The sequence below is a fragment of the Lipotes vexillifer genome, unplaced genomic scaffold, assembly GCF_000442215.2.
Source record: "Lipotes vexillifer unplaced genomic scaffold, Lipotes_vexillifer_v1.1 scaffold1, whole genome shotgun sequence".
Classification (NCBI taxonomy): Eukaryota; Metazoa; Chordata; class Mammalia; order Artiodactyla; family Lipotidae; genus Lipotes; species Lipotes vexillifer.
The window spans coordinates 1,246,634-1,264,661 of NW_006779068.1; the positions used below are offsets into that span (position 1 = coordinate 1,246,634).

Consider the following 18,028-nt stretch of genomic DNA (forward strand, 5'->3'; position numbering starts at 1 on the left):
TGAAGGTTTCATGGCTTCGTTGGATAGCAGGTCACCGCGTATTATACAAAGCAGGCTTGGAGAATGTGAATCACGTGTTGCAGTGAACCCGTAATTTAAGTAGGACTCTTGGTATTTTCTTTTTTCGCGGTACGCGAGCCTCTCACTGTTGTGGCCTCTCCCGTTGCGGAGCACAGGCTCCGGATGCACAGGCTCAGCGGCCATGACTCACGAGCCCAGCCGCTCCGCGGTATGTGGGATCTTCCCGGACCAGGTCATGAACCCGTGTCCCCTGCATCGGCAGGCGGACTCTCAACCACTGCACCACCAGGGAAGCTGTGAAATCTAACTTATAGCAAGAACCATTTGGAGCTGAGTGGCATCACCATTCTAAATGGGATATGCACTGCAGTGGTGCCTGTCAAACATCTTTGACATCACCCACAATAAACAATACATTTTACATTGCTACCCAGCACTCATGTGCATGCATATGTAGGTGTACACACTTGTGTACAGGTATACACATGCATATACATTTCCAAAGCAGGAGTCCATGAAACAGTGCTTATTGTTTCTGCAGTGCATGCTGATATCATCTATTATATCCTACTTTATCTTTTGCTTTCCTTTTTTCAAAATGTGGAATCAACCCTCTAAATTGATTTCACAAACCACTGCTAGGTCACAGGCCACAAGTTGAAAACATTGCTCTCGATCATATTACTTGTCTGCTGCTCCTCTGAATGCTACTGGTTGGTTTTCTAGACTGAATTTCTGTCTCAGCGCTTCCGGATTCCCAGAACAGTTTGTTGTGTGGGTGAGCAGCAGCTGTTTTCCCTCACAGATTTAAGCCCATGCAGTTACTGGCTTTGCCCATGGGTCTTAAATAAAACTTATAGCCCTTGAATACCTGGAAGTTTCTATTATTACCCTTCCCTTATTCGACTTTCTAGTTCAATTAAAATAGTTTTTTACTGCCTGGTCAGGGCCGTCGCGGGTAGGAGCCGCAGTCATGCCCGGATATTAAGTCCAGGAAAAGCGTGTGGGCAGCGGGTGCGCGGGCGTGTCTGACCCCGTTTGACTACGTGCTCCAGGAAGTAAAATCCTCTCTGCCGTGCCTGAAGGAAGGAAACTGCAAAGCTTTGAAATATTTATTTTTTTGAGTGTAAAAGATCAATGTTGGATGCCAGATCAAGATTCAGGGAAAGAAAAGGATATTGATACTACCAGAGTCTGCCTGCCGATGCAGGGGACACAGGTTCGTGCCCCAGTCTGGGAAGATCCCAAGGGGACACAGGTTCGTGCCCCAGTCTGGGAAGATCCCACATGCCGCGGAGCGGCTAAGCCCGTGAGCCATGGCCGCTGAGCCTGCGCGTCCGGAGCCTGTGCTCTGCAGCGGGAGAGGCCACAACAGTGAGAGGCCCGCGTACCACACACACAAAAAAAAGATTCAGGGAAAGAAAAGGATATTGATACTACCGTGTTGAAACCAAGATGAAAACAACAAAGGATTTTCTCTGGTCATTAAAACAGAGAAGCCAAAATAAGAGACATACTTTTTGTTACATCTGTTCCATTGGTCCAGTTTTTTCCTCCATGGAACACTGAAGAAGATGTATGAGCTCTGGTTTTCAATATGTATAAAGTAAATGATTCTCTTGCTGTAAGTTATTTTTGGAAGAAAAATTTAATTGAACAGTTATGGGGACTTCCCTGGTGGTCCAGTGATAAAGAATCTGCCTTACAATGCAGGGGACGTGGGTTCCATCCCTGGTCACGGAACTAAGATCCCACATGCTGTGGGGCAGCTAAGCCCGTGCACCACAACTACTGACCTCGCACACCTCAAGCAGAGAGGCTGCGTGCCACAAACTACAGAGCCCATGCGCCCTGGAGCCTGCGTGCCACAACTAGAGAAGAGAAAACCTGTACGCCACAACTAGAGAGAACCCTGTGTGCTGCAATGAAGAGTCCACAACTAAGACCCAATGCAGCCAAAAATAAATACTAAATAAATCTTTAAAAAAAAAACAGTTATGAGCTGAGGACATAAGAGGTGTATTTTAAGAATTGTTCTGAAGCACAGAGAATGGAAAGACTGTTATTTTGAAACTTGACTCTGCAACCAAATGACACAATCTGTATGTACATCCATTGTGAAAGCCACGTATGGGACTATTAAAATCAACGTGGAACCTGGTGAGAAAATGTCTATCTGGAAAGTTTAGGATAAAACTTTCTTTTATTCAGTCTGTACTATTCAGTTCTAAAATAAATTGTGTTTGATTCCTTAGAGAAGGGAAAAAAATAGCTTTTTAGGCAAAGAGACCTCTGATTCAAAATATCACAACTTCCTGGCTGGGCTAGGGAATAAAAGACAAATGTAAGTGAGTCTTATTGTAGGTGCAGGAAGGAACATTCTCAGAGGATGAGTGCTGTGAATGGTGACTTTGTTACCTAGGGAGGCCCAAGTACATGGTTTCCACAGATTGATTCCTCTATCTCATGCATTCATTTAACAAATATTTATTGAGCACCTGTGTGTCAGGCCCTGTGCTAGGGAACTCATCCAAAACTTGTACAAAGATCTCCTAGATGCACAGAGTGTAGATAGTAATCATTTATTGCTGTGTTCTATGCCTTCCTGTTTCTTGTTTTCTTCCCTTGACCCAGAAATTCATCCATTGTCAGAGGGCAATTCTGGTTAAATGTTTGTCACTCAGATGTGTCCTCCTGCTCAGATCTTTGTTGATTCTTACTGCTGTCTGTGTGTATATGTAATGGGTTTATGCATGTTGTTGTAGGGAGAGGGTATGGGGATGATGAGACACTAAGTAAAAGTCTCTCGGCCACTATGACACAAGCAGCATTGCTATAAAACCAAGTGGAAAGAGGTTATGCTAAAAAGAATGAAAACAGTGTCTGCATGTTTTCATGGAGTTCAATGAGGCTTTCCATTTTGAGGACCAGTTCCATTTTGATACGGAGAGGATTCCACCACCTCCATGGTGTTGGTCCCTGGAAGAGATTCAACCACCTAAGTAGTACCGGCACCAGGTGTACCCAGCATAACCAGGCAGCAAGGCCTTGTGGGACATGGTGGGAAGGGGCTTATCAGGATCTTCCAAGGCAGTAGTAAGGCTCCTTCATCCCAGTTGGAAGACAGCAGAAGCCTTACAGTGGACATTGCTGGATGGTGCCGGAGCAGGAGAAGAAGGAAATGGCTAACATGTTTCTGAGTCCAAGAGGACAGCTAAAAGAGACTGTCCCAGAAATAATTATGAGGATGAGGTGAGTTCATACTTAGAGATATTGCAGTAGCTGGTAGACACAAGAACCAGTAATATATAGCTTGTTACAGTTAAATGTGACCCCAGGTTAAGTCGTGGGTTTACACAGCAAGGTTGTTTTTCCTTTTCTATGTATGTGCTTTACCTAAAAAAGTCCTTTTATAGAAGCACGAATGCAGCTCATTACCAAAAATGCTTGAACACTGGCTCCAAACCTTCCCCGTTGCCTTAACTTTTTTTTTTGTCTTTCTCTTGTCTCCGTTTCTGCCTACCCTGTTCTTGTTCTCTTGTGTCTATATCCGAGCCTGCAAAGAGGAGAGTCATGAAATCCTTGGCTGCTCTGTTACCTGTGTCTTCTATTTCTATCTTTTTTCTACTCATCCTCCTATTTCCCTCTCCATCCCCATCCCTTTTACTAGCAAGTCCCTCCCTGATGTCCTGGCCACCCACCGCCTTTAGCTGTCTACCACCCTTAGCAGTAGCAAAACAGCAAAAAATAAGAATAACTGAAGGGGGTATAGTTGACTGAATTATGGCCCCCCAAATATATGTCACATAGCTCAATACATGCTAACCTGTAGTAGCTCAGAATGACTTTATAATAAGGGTCTTTGCAAATGCAATTAAAGATCATGAGATGAGATCATCCTGGATTAGAGTGGGCCTGAAAACCAATGACAAGTGTAGAAACAGATAAGAAGAAAGACAGAGACACAGGGAAGAAGGCCATGTGAAGACAGAGGCAGAAACTGAAGTTCTGCCGACCCAAGACAAGGAATGCCAGGGGCCACCAGACGCTGGAAAAGGCAAGGAAGGATTCTCCTGTAGTGCCTTCAGAAGGAGTGTGGCCCTGCCAACTCCTCAATTGCAGACTCCTGGCTCTAGAACTGTGAGAGAATAAATTCTGTTGTTTAAGCCAGTAAACTTATTGTAATTAGTTATGGCAACCCTAGGAAACTTAGACAGTGGGAGACCAAACAGCACCAAAGAGACATTTATTTCACAATTGGTGAATATTTGAAAATAAGAAAAATATTCTAGAAAAGAATACAAAAATATTTTCAATCATTAATAAATAAAGGAATGCTTGCTAAATAATTATTTGTAGCACATTTATAGAGCCAGTTCACACCTGGCAATAAAGTGCTCCTAAAGTTAACACATAAACAAATTGTTTGAGACTCATAATACATTTTTTCCTACAGGAGTCATGGGATATGGATATTTTCAGATATTAATCCATAATAATTGTTTTAATTTTAATCATATGTAGACTATAAATTTCCTGAAGCTCAGGATTGTCCTGTACACATATAAATTTCACTACCTAGGAGACTGCTTTGCATATGATAGGCCCCCCCAATAAACACTCCTTGAATTTTTAAGCACCATTCAGTAGTGTTTAATAGCAGCTGTTCTGGAGTCAGATTGCAAGTCTAAAAATCCTGGCTCTGCCACCTATGGAATGTAAGTCATTAAGCAAATTATCTCTGTGCCTCAACTTATTTGTTTATAAAATTGGAACAATAATAATAATAATACCTACCTCATAATGTTGTGAGGAGTAAGTGAATTATTACATACGGAGTGCTTAGAATTAAGAACAGTACTTGCATACCAGGATTCAATAAATGTTAAATATTATTAGCTCTAAACACGTCTCCCCAACTAAATTACAAACTCTTTGAGATAGAGAAAATGTCCTATGCTTTTTATAATCTCAGAACCTATACAGTTTTTGCATAGTATATTCATTAAATGAGTATTTGTTGAACTAATAAAAGGGATGAATGAGTGAATGGTTACCTGTTTATAATACCTTCTCCCCACAAAATCAAATACATACAGAATCAGTAAAGTTCTAACATTTGTTTCAGTAAAAATGTATTCAGAAATTAAACAATTAAACAATTGTTAAAGAACTACAAATATAATTGAGAAGAAAAGAAAAGAAAATTACTACCAATTGTGAAATTTCTCACTGTATTTTAGCCCCTGGAAGGCAGCGACCTTGTCCTATGTTTCTTTGTAATTCTAGAGTTGTGCATCATGTTTTGCTTCCTACCCAGGAAGAACACAAGGAAGCACGTATACAGATTTCTGGAGGTCTTTCTCTATGTAGATCACTCCTTTCCAGAATTCTACCCTGCAGCTTCCGTCCACCTCAGCTTCCTGAACTCTGAACTCTTCACCTCAGCGGGGCCTCTGGGTTCTCTGTAGTCCAGGAATTGCCTCCAGGCAGAAAGTTGGGGTGTTCACAGTACTCATCTCATCTGTTTCCCTTCTTCCAGAGATCAGTCTTACAGGCCTCTTAGTGTCTGAAAACAGCTGTTTCATATATTTTGTTCAGTTTTCAAATTGTTCACAATGAGAGGTTAAGTCTTTGTTGCTTTATCAGGGCTAAAAGTAGTTCTCAAGCAAGTGTCTTGGTTAAAAGAGAAAAAAAAGGTAACTATAAACTAAGACATTTAAGTTCATTCCGTTGGTTCTTTTGTTGGTTAAGACTTACAGTGCCACTCCGCAGTTTTGTAGAGGTTCTGCTAGGCAAATTTTCAGTCTCGGTCAGCAGTTTGCTTCAGGGGTAGACCTTCCATCTTCACTTCTGGCTTAAGTGAATTAGAGTGAAGAAGAGAATTCTAAAGTATAAAGACTGTACACCGGTTGCCTGCCCCAAAGCACATATCTGATAGCTTGTTAGGCAGGATGGTGAGTAAGAATGTCATCTCTCTCCATTTATTTGTGCATCCATTCTTATACCCTTAGTCTATTAGGATCCTCTATTGCTTTTCACAAATTGGTTTAAACTTTTAACAGTGGTGTATACAGATTTCCTCATCTAAGCACAGAGGCCATTTCTATTTAGGTTATTTCTGTGCAATTAATCATTTCCCCTCCAAGATCATAGCCCTGTAGTTGTGTCATACATAAACAATCCATTTTAATAGAATGCCGTGGGGGATGGGGGGAGGGCAGATAAGAGTCATTTCATCAAAGAAGTGTATTATATCTACTGGAGGGTCTTCTTGTCTGAGAAACACTCCTGGAATTATTTTTTTTCAAAAATTTCAAATTTTACTAAAATTGTCAATTTTATAACAGATGATTTTCTTTTCAACATAATAATTATCTAATGAGATAGCAACCGGACCACATTCTGAAAATTCATTTCCTTGTTAATTTTGACCTGACTCTTAAAAGCTCCTTTATGTAGCTGCCAGGACAGCAGTTGAACCCCATCAATTAAAAGATATTTGGGGACCACCTATGGTCCCAAATCCAACATAATCACAGCTGGGATAGAAGAATGAACAAGAAGTTAATGAATAATACCTCAGTCACTTCAGGGAAATTAAGCCCTGCCCAGAGAACCCTGGCCCTGAGGCTTGAAATCTGTTATCTACTGACAGGACCCTCCAGTATCCCAGTACCTTCATGGTTCCATTGTGTCAGCACAAGAGTTGCTGGTGACAGAGACTGGCAGGTGTCAACTGTCTAAGGTATTCTGTCTGCTGGGTTGTTTAGTGTCTCTTCCAGGGTACATGTTTTCCGATAAGTGTTAATATGCAGTACAAAGATCTCCATACTGCGTGACTACCACCATAAATCCATCCATACACCTCTTGTCCAGACCTCCTTGTCCCCAAACTTTCTTCTGGGCACACACACACACACACACACACACACACACACACACACACACACACGTAATATACATATATATATATTTTATATATATATATATATGCACATACATATACATATTCATATACATATATGTGTGTGTGTCTATTGTAAGCAAAGCATGTAAGTTCAAGAGAGCAGAGATAGTCATAGTTTGTTGTTGTTTACTATATCCCTAGCACTTATAATAGTGTCTGGCACATAATGGGCACTCCATGAGTAGTTGTTGAATGAATAAATACTAAACACAAGCCTTTGTCAATATGTGTGAGAAGTATATTCCTAGTTAGAGGCTTGCCTTATCGTTTACTTTATTGTAAGTAATAGTTGGAAGAATAGAAGTATTAAATTTTAATGTAGTTAAATGTATCAGTCTTCTTCTCTACAAGTAAGCCATCTTTGTTTCTTATTTGAGAAATTCTCTGCTGCAAGGTCATAAATATATTCTAAATTTTCTTCTAGTCCATCTTTCCCCTATGGATCTGCAGTGACATCTCTGTTGTTTATTAAGTTTCAATATAAGTGTGAGTCTGTTTCTAGGCTCTTTATTTTACTCCATTGTTTGTTTGTCTGTCCTATTCATTTATTTGTAAGTGCTAGACAGTTATGTCATTGAGTAGGTAATAGACCAACCTGCTATGAGCATCTCTTTTCTAATTGACTTTTTAAATCTGAACCAGTGGTTGTCAAACCTAGTGTGCATCACAGTTGCTTGTTAAAACAGATCTCTGGGAATTCCATGGTGGCCTAGTGGTTAGGATTCAGTGCTTTCACTGCCGTGGCTGGGTTCAATCCCTGGTTGGGGAACTAAGGTCCCACAAGCTGTGTGGTACGGCCAAAAAAAAAAAACACCCAAAACAACAGAAACAAAAAACCTAGATCGCTGGTGTTTCTAATTCAGTAGGCCTGGGGTGGAGCTTGAGAATTTGCATTTTTGACAAGTTCCCATGTGTTGTTGCTGCTGGTTCTAGGACCACACTTTGAGAACCTCCGTTATCGATAATATGACTTCAAGGGAATTCCCTGACAGTCCAGTGGTTAGGACTCCACGCTTTCACTGCCAAGGGTGTGGGTTCAATCCCTAGTCGGGGAACTAAGATCCCGCAAGCTGTGCAGCCAAAAAAGAAAATAATAATATGACTTCAAGTGGTCATTAATTATTTCTTTTGCCCTAGAATTAATATGTAACTAGATTTAAATAGTAGTGTATATTAATATCGAACATCATGTTAGGAAGGCAGATATACTTAAAACATGATATTGGAAATAGACATGAATACATAATATTTTGGACTTAAAGTAAATGTTGCTGTGATTTTTTTTTTTAAAGAAGTGTAAATATGAGTGCTGTCCTCCCAGACTTTGATAGTAGGAGTTGTTGGTTTTTTTTTTTTAACTGTAAATTATCTTCTTAGACTGAAAATGTAGAGCATATTCCTCTTCAGACCTAAGTACTATATAGGAACTATAAGTTCAGTCATTTAACAGGATATTCTCCATATGCAAAAAACGACTAGTATCATTTTTATTAGTCTGTACAGCTTTCTGATTTGATATTATCCAGAAAGAAACAAATTATAGAGAAAACATATCAGCAAAGATAGGTAAATAGTGCATCATTTTAGTATTTCTAACAATTTTATAGATGAAATTATAAATTCTCTGGATTTATGACACTTTAAACTTGCCTTCTGAATGTCACCATAAATCTGATGGCTGAGACACTGGTCAGTAACTTATCAGGAACACATACTAAAATTATTTGCTTTGATTTTTTATAAATTTATTTATTTTATTTTTATTTATCTTTGGCTGTGTTGGGTGTTTGTTGCTGTGCGCAGGCCTTCTCTAGTTGCGGTGAGCAGGGGCTACTCTTCGTTGCGGTGCGCGGGCTTCTCATTGGGGTGGCTTCTCTTGTTGCAGAGCACGGGTTCTAGGCGCACGGGCTTCAGTAGTTGCAGCATGCGGGCTCAGTAGTTGTGGCACACGAGCTTAGTTGCTCCGTGGCATGTGGGATCTTCCTGGACCAGGGCTCGAACCCGTGTCCCCTGCGTTTGCAGGTGAATTCTTAACCACTGCGCCACCAGGGAAGCCCCGATTTGCTTTGATTTTTTAAAATACTATTTAATTCTATGTTTGCTTAAAATTGACTTGTTTTAAGCCAGTCATATGGTGGACCCCAGGCATATATTAAATTACAATTGTGATTGATCCAAAATATTATTTAGATTTATATCCTCAATTCACTAATGAAAGATATTAAAATAATGATGAATAAAATATATGGATAATTTAAAATAATACAATATATCTTCAAAATCTGAATATAACTGATAACATATTTGTGTTATGGCTGATTCTTTACAAAAAGCAGTTCTGGTTTACTGAAAAATTCTTATTTTAAAAGTCTGTCAGTCTGATTATTTCTGGAGAATATGAGATTTAATAAAAGTATAAAATTTAATAGGAGTGGAATTAAATAACTAAGGTACCACCAAAGAATTAAAGATATCTCACACATACTTTGATTAATCAAATGGTGAGTGGGAACATATTTTATCTCACTATGTAACTCAGTGAAATGTTAAATAGGTAAAGCAAAGAAGGTAATTATCAGGAGTTTTTAAGATTAAAAATATATGAAACTCGGGCTTCCCTGGTGGCGCAGTGGTTGAGAGTCTGCCTGCCGATGCAGGGCACACGGGTTCGTGCCCCGGTCCGGGAGGATCCCACATGCCGCGGAGCGGCTGGGTCCGTGAGCCATGGCCGCTGAGCCTGCGCGTCTGGAGCCTGTGCTCCACAAGGGGAGAGGCCACGACAGTGAGAGGCCCGCGTACCGAATATATATATATATATATATATATATATATATATATATATATGAAACTCCAACAGAATAGTCTTAGGAAATATTCCCCCCACATACACACTGAGTTCATTTGGCTAATAGTGATTCTTAATATATATTTTATAATATTTCTTTGGCCTGGGCCCACAGACTAAATGCAGACATTTCTCAGTCATTTTCAGGTTTGTTGCCTAAGATGCTAATTGAAATTCAGGGCAGGGAAAAATACATCACTGGCTTTTGTGTATCTATGAAAGGTCTTCTTATTAGACTTTGTTCCGTATCAAAGCTTCTCTTCTCTGCAAACTGAGAAGGACCCTATGTGTGAAGTGTGTCCAGTCGTGTCTTCAAGAACAGTGTAGACACCAGTTGCTCACCAGCCAGAAGCCCTCATGCGCTCTCCTCAGCAGTGACCCCTGACCATCAGGTGCCAAAAGAAGATGCTCACTCACCTTCCAAAATTCTTTCCCAGGGTGGGGGGAAGGGAACCATCCTTTGAGCTCCTCTATGGGAATCTGAGTTTCATCCCCCAAACACTATTTTCTCCCTGAATTAGTGTCCTTTGAAACATTGAGCCAAATAAGATAGTACTCAGAGCTTGAGGCTACGGCCCCTTAGTTCTCTGTTTCACAATGCTCCCAGCCTCTTCCCGAGTTTGGAGGCCCAGAAAATGAGGAATTCATTTTGATTTGGAGAGAACTGTTCGTTTTCCCCTTGCACATTTTATTCTTTTTTTTCAGTCTGTTTTCTTTGGCTTTCTGCCAGAAGCCAGGAGACGAAGTCAGGGTGTCTTAATGAAAAGATCTCAGAATTAGGATCTGGGGTACCTGGGTCAAAGCCTAGAGCTATCATTTCCTACTTTGTGACCTACCCCAATTTCCTTTATCTCTTTGGGCCTCAGTTTACTCATTATTATAGTAAAATATACACCACAAGTTCTTTTTATTTAACTATTTGTACCGTATTTAATTACCAACAATTAATATTATATATCAGTTATATATAGTTGAATCATAGCATCCTTTTGCTGTCTTTTTTTTTTTTTTTTTAGAAATTTATTTATTTATTTATTTTGAGGGGGGGCTGCATTGGGTCTTTGTTGTTGGGTCTTCGTTGTTGGGTCTTAGTTGCTGCACGCGGGCTTTCTCTAGTTGCGGCCAGCGGGGGCTACTCTTCGTTGTGGGCACGGGCTTCTCATTGCGGTGGCTTCTCTTGTTGCAGAGCTTGGGCTCTAGGCGTGCAGGCTTCAGTAGTTGTGGCTCGCGGGCTCTAGAGCACAGGCTCAATAGTTGTGTAGCATGGGCTTAGTTGCTCCGCGGCATGTGGGATCTTCCCGGACCAGGGCTCAAACCCGTGTCCCCTGCATTGGCAGGCAGATTCTTAACCACTGCGCCACCCGGGAAGTCCCTTGCTGTCTTTTTTTATGCCCGAGAAACTTCCTTCCTATGTCTGATAAGTAATATGTAAGCGGCTAAAACAACTTTTATTAAGACATTAAATAATCAAGATTTCCCACTTCAATAGTACTATAATTGATTGAAAAATTCACTTTGAGTGATTGTAAAATAAGTAATGACAATAAAGCAGTAGTTATTTTCATGTAAGAGAGAAAAACCACAAGACTTAGAATCTACTTACCTTCACCTGCCAAGAAGGAAAAATGTTATTGAATATATTGATTCAATGTATGTATATCTTTCCAATATTTCAAATATAAACTGAATTTCTGCCAAGAGAGTAGTATTCAGATATTCCTTTTGTTTATCTTGCCTTATAGTACTTTATTTGGTTTTAGAAGTCTATCTGCAAAGATGCAGCTTGTAGAAAAATATTCTATTCCAAATGTTTCTTACTGCTACAGAGTGTGTGAAGAAAATGCCTCAGAATATTCTCCTAGGAAGGCAAAAAAATTCCAGTGCAGCTTGTAGCCTTGACACCTCTGTTTCCTTTCAGGACTGACTAGTATGATCTGCCTTCTGCTGACTGAGCAGCTCACTCTCATCTGAGTGTGCAGGGTGTGAGCGAGGGGGGCTGCACCTTGTCTTCCGTGTAGTGTCTTCCTGAATGGTTGCTGGAATTTATGATTATTGCACTCCACTCTCCTAGCCTCAATTTCTGTTTTTGTTTGCTCTTACTGAAGTTGGACCAGTTACACAGGGTCAGATAATTGAAATGACTCACAAGATTCCAAAGGGTATACTCTTATAAGACTTCGTAGGGGCAGAAAACTTTTTCCTTCTTCCTTTCTCAGTTCTTTAACAGGTCTCATAATTAAACTGACATAAGACAGATTCACAGGGGAAAAATATAAGGGGACCCCATAAAATATGAGACTCCCCAGCGGCCAGGTAATCGAGGCTTATGTACCATCCTGAGCTAAGAAGGAGGAAGTAGGGGGTCTGGGACTTCAAAGGAGAGGAAGACAATTCACAGAAGCTGAGAAGAGCAAATATTTGGTAAACAAATGTTTGCTATGCCACACAGACAAGCCTTTCTGACATAAAAAGTTGTATCTGATAATAGCTGTCTTCCTGGTACAGGCCTCGGATCTAAATTCTTTTAGACTATTAAGAGGGAGGTAAAAAGCTCCTCCTAAGTATGCTGGACCCCAATGTCTTCAGCTCAAAATAATCCACATGCCAAACTGCCATATACTGGGGTGGCCTATTCTGCTCTCCCTCAGCTTTGATAAGCTAAAGGATTGGTACAGCAGGAAGAGGAAACAAGCAGGAAACAAGCACTTCGAGACACAGCTCCAAGGCCCTTTCTTAATACCATCTGATGTGTCTTGTGTTCATGTTGTGAACAACTAAGATACACTCAAGATACTTGTTTTCAGGGAAGTTCACAGAAGAGTCTTTTATACCTGGCTGCTCTTATAGCTAAAGTTAGACAATATAAACTATAGAGCCAAGTACCAATCATCAACCTATAGATTTTCTATAAATAATGTAGACAAACAAGTAGAGTGTGTGTCAAGGGAGTTTCAGATTTAAGCAGCACATTGTAAGTCACTAGTTACTCCATTTCGTCCTATCAGGGTCCAGTCACAGATGTCTGTGATCCCTGGAGATGAGCTGAGAATGACCTTTAACTACAGATTAACCCCAACCTTACACAATAGTCCGTTTTCTTTGCTAGTATTGCTTCCCTCTCACTTGGACCTTCTCACTTTTAAATTTCACTACCTAGGTTTTCACCTATCTCTCAAGTTATCACTCCTGCCATGCCAAAATTCCTTTCTCTAGGTTATTCTAAAGTTCAGTTTCGACTTATTTCAAAGCAAGGGGGAAAGCCAATACCAGGAAGATGTTGGTAAGGAGAGTTCTTTTTGAAACTTTAATGTAGATTGTAAAGGTAGAAAATTGATCACCTTTAATAATTACCTAAAAGATACATCTTGGAATTTCTTAGGCTTTTAATATAATTGTTGAAATCAGAACGCCAGTCAACTTAAGATAGATCAATACTGCAGGGTTTGGAACTTACATTTTAATAAGCACATATACAACTGGATTCCTGTAGCATTAGTTAGCCTGTAGTATACACACATCCAGAATATCAAAAGCCTTCATAGAGGAAAGATTCTGGAAACAGTGTAACAGTCAGAGTAAAAGTTATAGCTTTGCCTTTGCAATGAGAGCTTTTACCTATGAAACTTAATAGGCAATGAATGTTCAAAATGTGGGCACCTCTTGCTAATATTACATCATTATCTCCAGAATCAGTTCTGAGGAAATTTTGCAAGAAGTTATGTATTGAAAGCAATAAAATAATTTACTTTTCAGAAATAGCACCCACTAACTTATTATAAAGTGCGGAAACTTTACTAAAGCATTTATATTTCTATTCATTCTTTATTTCATAAAGAGAAGGAAACTATAACATAAAGAGAGAGTTTACAATAATCTTGAATGGATGGATGGCTACATCCATTCAAGCAACAATTCACTTTAATAAGCCATTTTTAAGGAAGCAGGGCTTAGTGGTTAAGAACATGTGTTCTACATTGAACTCCTGACTCTGCACTTATTCTTGAACTTTGGGGAAATCATTATATAACCTACCCATGCCTCAGTTAGCTTAGCTGTAAAATGGGATTTTACAGCTCATAGAATTGTCATGTGGGTTAAAAGGTTAAAAGAATTTTATATTTCTAAAATGCTTAGAATGGTCTTGGCACATTGTAAACATTATTTAAGTGCTTATTAAATAAATAAATTCTGGCTTGTAACTGAAGAATGCTATATGAGATACAGATTCTAGTGGTATGTATGTGTATCACTAGGCGTGATGTATGTGATACATATGTATATATATACCACATATACATCCACATATAATAATTATGATTACTCCATTATATAATTGTGTTAACCATGTTTATTTTCATGTGGGAATAAGTTGGCTCTATAGATAAAGTTTGATAATAAGCAAGATGTAAAGGAACTCTGAAAGTATACATAAGCTACTAAGAACAGTGGGTTGGGCATTGAGAGGTGGGACAAGTTGGGAGTGAGATTTTTACTCACTGCATATATTTTTATAATATCTGTCTCTGAAATCAGTATCTCCTCATCTTTTTTTTTTTTTAATTTTTATTTATTTATTTTTGGCTGCGCTGTGTCTTCGTAGCTGCTTGGTCTTTCTCTAGCTGTGGCAAGTGGGGGCTACTCTTCACTGCAGTATGCGGTCTTCTCATTGCGTTGGCTTCTCTTGTTGCAGAGCATGTGCTCTAGGCACACAGGCTTCAATAGTTGTGGCACGCAGGCTCAGTAGTTGTGGCTCACAGGCTCTAGAGCACAGGCTCAGTAGTTGTGGCGCACGGGCTTAGTTGCTCCGTGGCATGTGGGATCTTCCTGGAGCAGGGCTCGAACCTGTGTCCCCTGCATTGGCAGGCGGATTCTTAACCACTGCGCCACCAGGGAAGCCCTCCTCCTCTTAAATTATTCATATGATGAGCTAGAAGCATGTCTACATGTTGACTGTTTTTTCAAAGAATCTTCACATGGTTAATGATAAAGAACATTCTGAAGGATCTCCAACACTGTCCTACAAAAGCTTTTTTTGTTTGTTTTGTTTGTCTTGTTTTGTTTTTGTTTTTGTTTTTTGGCCACACCGTGAGGCATATGGGATCTTAGTCCCCTGCAGTGGAAGCATGGAGTCTTAACCACTGGACTGCGAGGAAGTCCCACAAAAGCTTTTAACTGACTTTTTAAAAACTACCTCTTAATGAGGATGTAGGATGGCTCATTACAATTTACAAAGTGCTTTTAGAAATGTTTTCTCATTTATTTATGACGACTCTGGAGTTGAGTAGAAAGCTATATTTCTGTTTTATTTTTAATTTTTATTTATTTATTTATTTATTGGCCACGCCAGGCGGCTTGTGCAATCTTCGTTCCCTGACCAGAGATTGAACCCGTACCCACTGCAGCAGAGTCCTAACTACTGGACTGCCAGGGAGCTCCCTATTTTTCTGTTTTCATAGGTAAGAAAGCTGAAAGTCCTGGAAATTTTTTGCTGTAAGACAGCATTCGAATCCAGATCCATATCCAGAATTGTTTTTACTCTTCCACCCACCTCTTTGTAAAATAGCTGCTTCTCTGAAGCTGTTATTTTTTATACTATTCCATATATTGAAGAATTAATTTGAGTAACTATATTCACTAATAGTTTAAGCTTTCTTCTTTATTACCAATGTTTGGGCTAAACTTTGTTTCCTGGATAATAAAGGTGTTTTGTAGTAATAAAAATAAACAACCAAGTCAGACCAGCCAGATATCCTGTAAAAGTTTCAGAAACTATCTGGATGAATAACCAATCAGTCAGCCTCTACTATATGCACATACCTAAAGAATAAACAAAAATAGTGTCTCTAATGACCTTTAGTCCCTTAAGGGGTTAACTTGTATCTTCCAATCAAGTTATAAATTATATCAATTCCCCCACTTTCTGTGCAGCGTTTTTTCCTCATGATACTTATCTCGCATTTTGTCATTTTTAATCCCTTCTCCTTTCTCATCCCTCTAAATTTTTTTATTTCAATGTTCACTTCCATTTTTAAAAAAATCACTTTAAGTACATACCATTACTTCCATTTTTGATCACTTCTTTCCCTTTCATGGTGTTTCTTCTCATTAAACATCTTTATATAGTGTGTTCCCATGGTGATAGGCATTAAAATTAATTATTATAATGAATGATTTTGAGACTATTGATGCTGTTTATCTGTTGGGTTAGATTGTTCTTTACAGCAAGGTCACAATAAAGTCTGTGAAGCTGCGGTGAAAGGATATTCTGCTAGAGATCGAACTATTTCTGGAATATTTATGAACTCAGATGTTTATTGCACAATCTAGATTTCAGATCTTTTTAATGTATTATCTAAATTTCCCTTTTCCCTTTTCCATTTAATAAATTATTATAGTAATTGTGTAACCAGGGCAGCATGGATATTCATAATTATAAGAAGATACTATCAGTAAAGAAAAATTGTCCTGCCATCTTTAAATTTAAAAAAGAGAAATTTTACAAAGAAAAATCAAGCAAGTAAGCAAGGGGTAACTAGACTATTTTGGGAAATGATCATGGTTTCTTGACTTCAAGTTTGATTATGGAAAGAAGAAAAGATTCCAGTATTTTATATCTGCAAAAGCTCATTCCAGAACAAATCAGTATATTCAGGTTACAATACCCAGGTCACAAAGCCACACTTTCACTGATTAAAAAATAACTTCCAGTCCACTGAGTGCACTTTAAACGATCATACTACTTTGTGAAACATAATAACTCAATTACTGGATCTGATATATGCTAGATACTGCCAGCACAATTTGCTTATTATCATGTGAAATACATTCATGCTGCAGCAAAACTGTCTATAGACTTTGCAAAACAAAGGTATTTTATCAGCAGTAACCAAACTATTAAAAATCTTACACATAGTCTCTAAAGACCACATACATGATTCCATTTATATGAAATGGACATGGATTTTTTTTTTTTTCCTGTGTCGAGCAGTTTGTGGGATCTGAGTTCCCTGACCAGAGATTGAACCTGTGCCCTCAGCAGTGAAAGTGCAGAGTCCTAACCACTGGACCACCAGGGAATTCCCTGTAGTTTATTTTTGAGGTGATGAAAATGTTCTAAAATTGATTGTGGTGATGGTCACAACTCTGTGACTATATTAAAAACTATTGAATTGTATGCTCTAAATGAGTGAATTTTAGGTATATGAATTATATCGTAATAAAGTTGATACCAAAAAAATTTTTACACAAAATGTTTTCTGTAAAACACATGTTCCACCCAACTAAGATGCAATGTAAATGTTTATTAAGCTATTTTTTTACTTAGAATAAATATGTATTATTTTAATGTCCTTTTTATACAAGTAAAAGAAGGAAAAAATGATAAATCAGGGGATAAGAAAATCAGTCATATGTTATTTATTTTGTGCCATTTGTTTCAAATGTTTACAATAAAAGGGCGGAATTTATGTTACTGTCAAGATTTTGCTTATGAGAAATGTTTGAAATGAGGCATTGAAATGTGAACTGCTTGTGAAATGTCTGGTCCTTGATTTCTAATGGAGGCTGATACCCATGGGAAAGGTGCTGATATTGCTTCAAATTCAGTCAAGGATAGTTAACCCTTCATGGTGCCGCTTTCTTCAGAACAAGATTTGCAGATACCTTCAAAGTGAGAATTACGGAGTCTTGCTTTCGTTATGGCTTTATTACTCTTGTATAGTCATTGCCAGTCAGGAACTGATCATCTTGTTTCACCCTTTTTTTTTTTTTGCGGTACGCGGGCCTCTCACTGTTGTGGCCTCTCCTGTTGCGGAGCACAGGCTCCAGACGCGCAGGCTCAGCGGCCATGGTTCACGGGCCCAGCTGCTCCACGGCATGTGGAATCTTCCCGGACTGGGGCACGAACCCGTGTCCCCTAGCATCGGCAGGCGGACTCTCAACCACTGCGCCACCAGGGGAGCCCGTTTCACCCATTTTTATATCTATTTGCTCCTTTGCTTTTAATTTTATGTCATTATTTAAATCTGATGATCCATTCAGCCCTCAGCAGCTGGAAGGGATCTGGAGTTGTGCTATAAAGAGCTTGGTGGTTTACCCCAGTGAGCTGTATAGATACTATCATTTTCTACTGTCTCAGAGTAACATTTTCCAATGACTTGGTCTGTGGATTGATCAAAATGCTCCTTTTAAAA

The 18,028-nt window shown here is 39.1% G+C and overlaps 1 protein-coding gene and 1 non-coding gene across 4 annotated transcripts in view; one reads left to right on the plus strand and one right to left on the minus strand.

The window, feature by feature from the left end:
• The window catches only part of BICD1 (BICD cargo adaptor 1), a 209,476-nt gene that overhangs the window by 110,377 nt on the left and 81,071 nt on the right, over nucleotides 1–18,028 (plus strand). The window lies entirely within an intron of this gene.
• Nucleotides 16,840–16,912, minus strand: TRNAE-UUC (transfer RNA glutamic acid (anticodon UUC)). The gene has a single exon. It is a non-coding gene; the product is annotated as a tRNA-Glu (tRNA).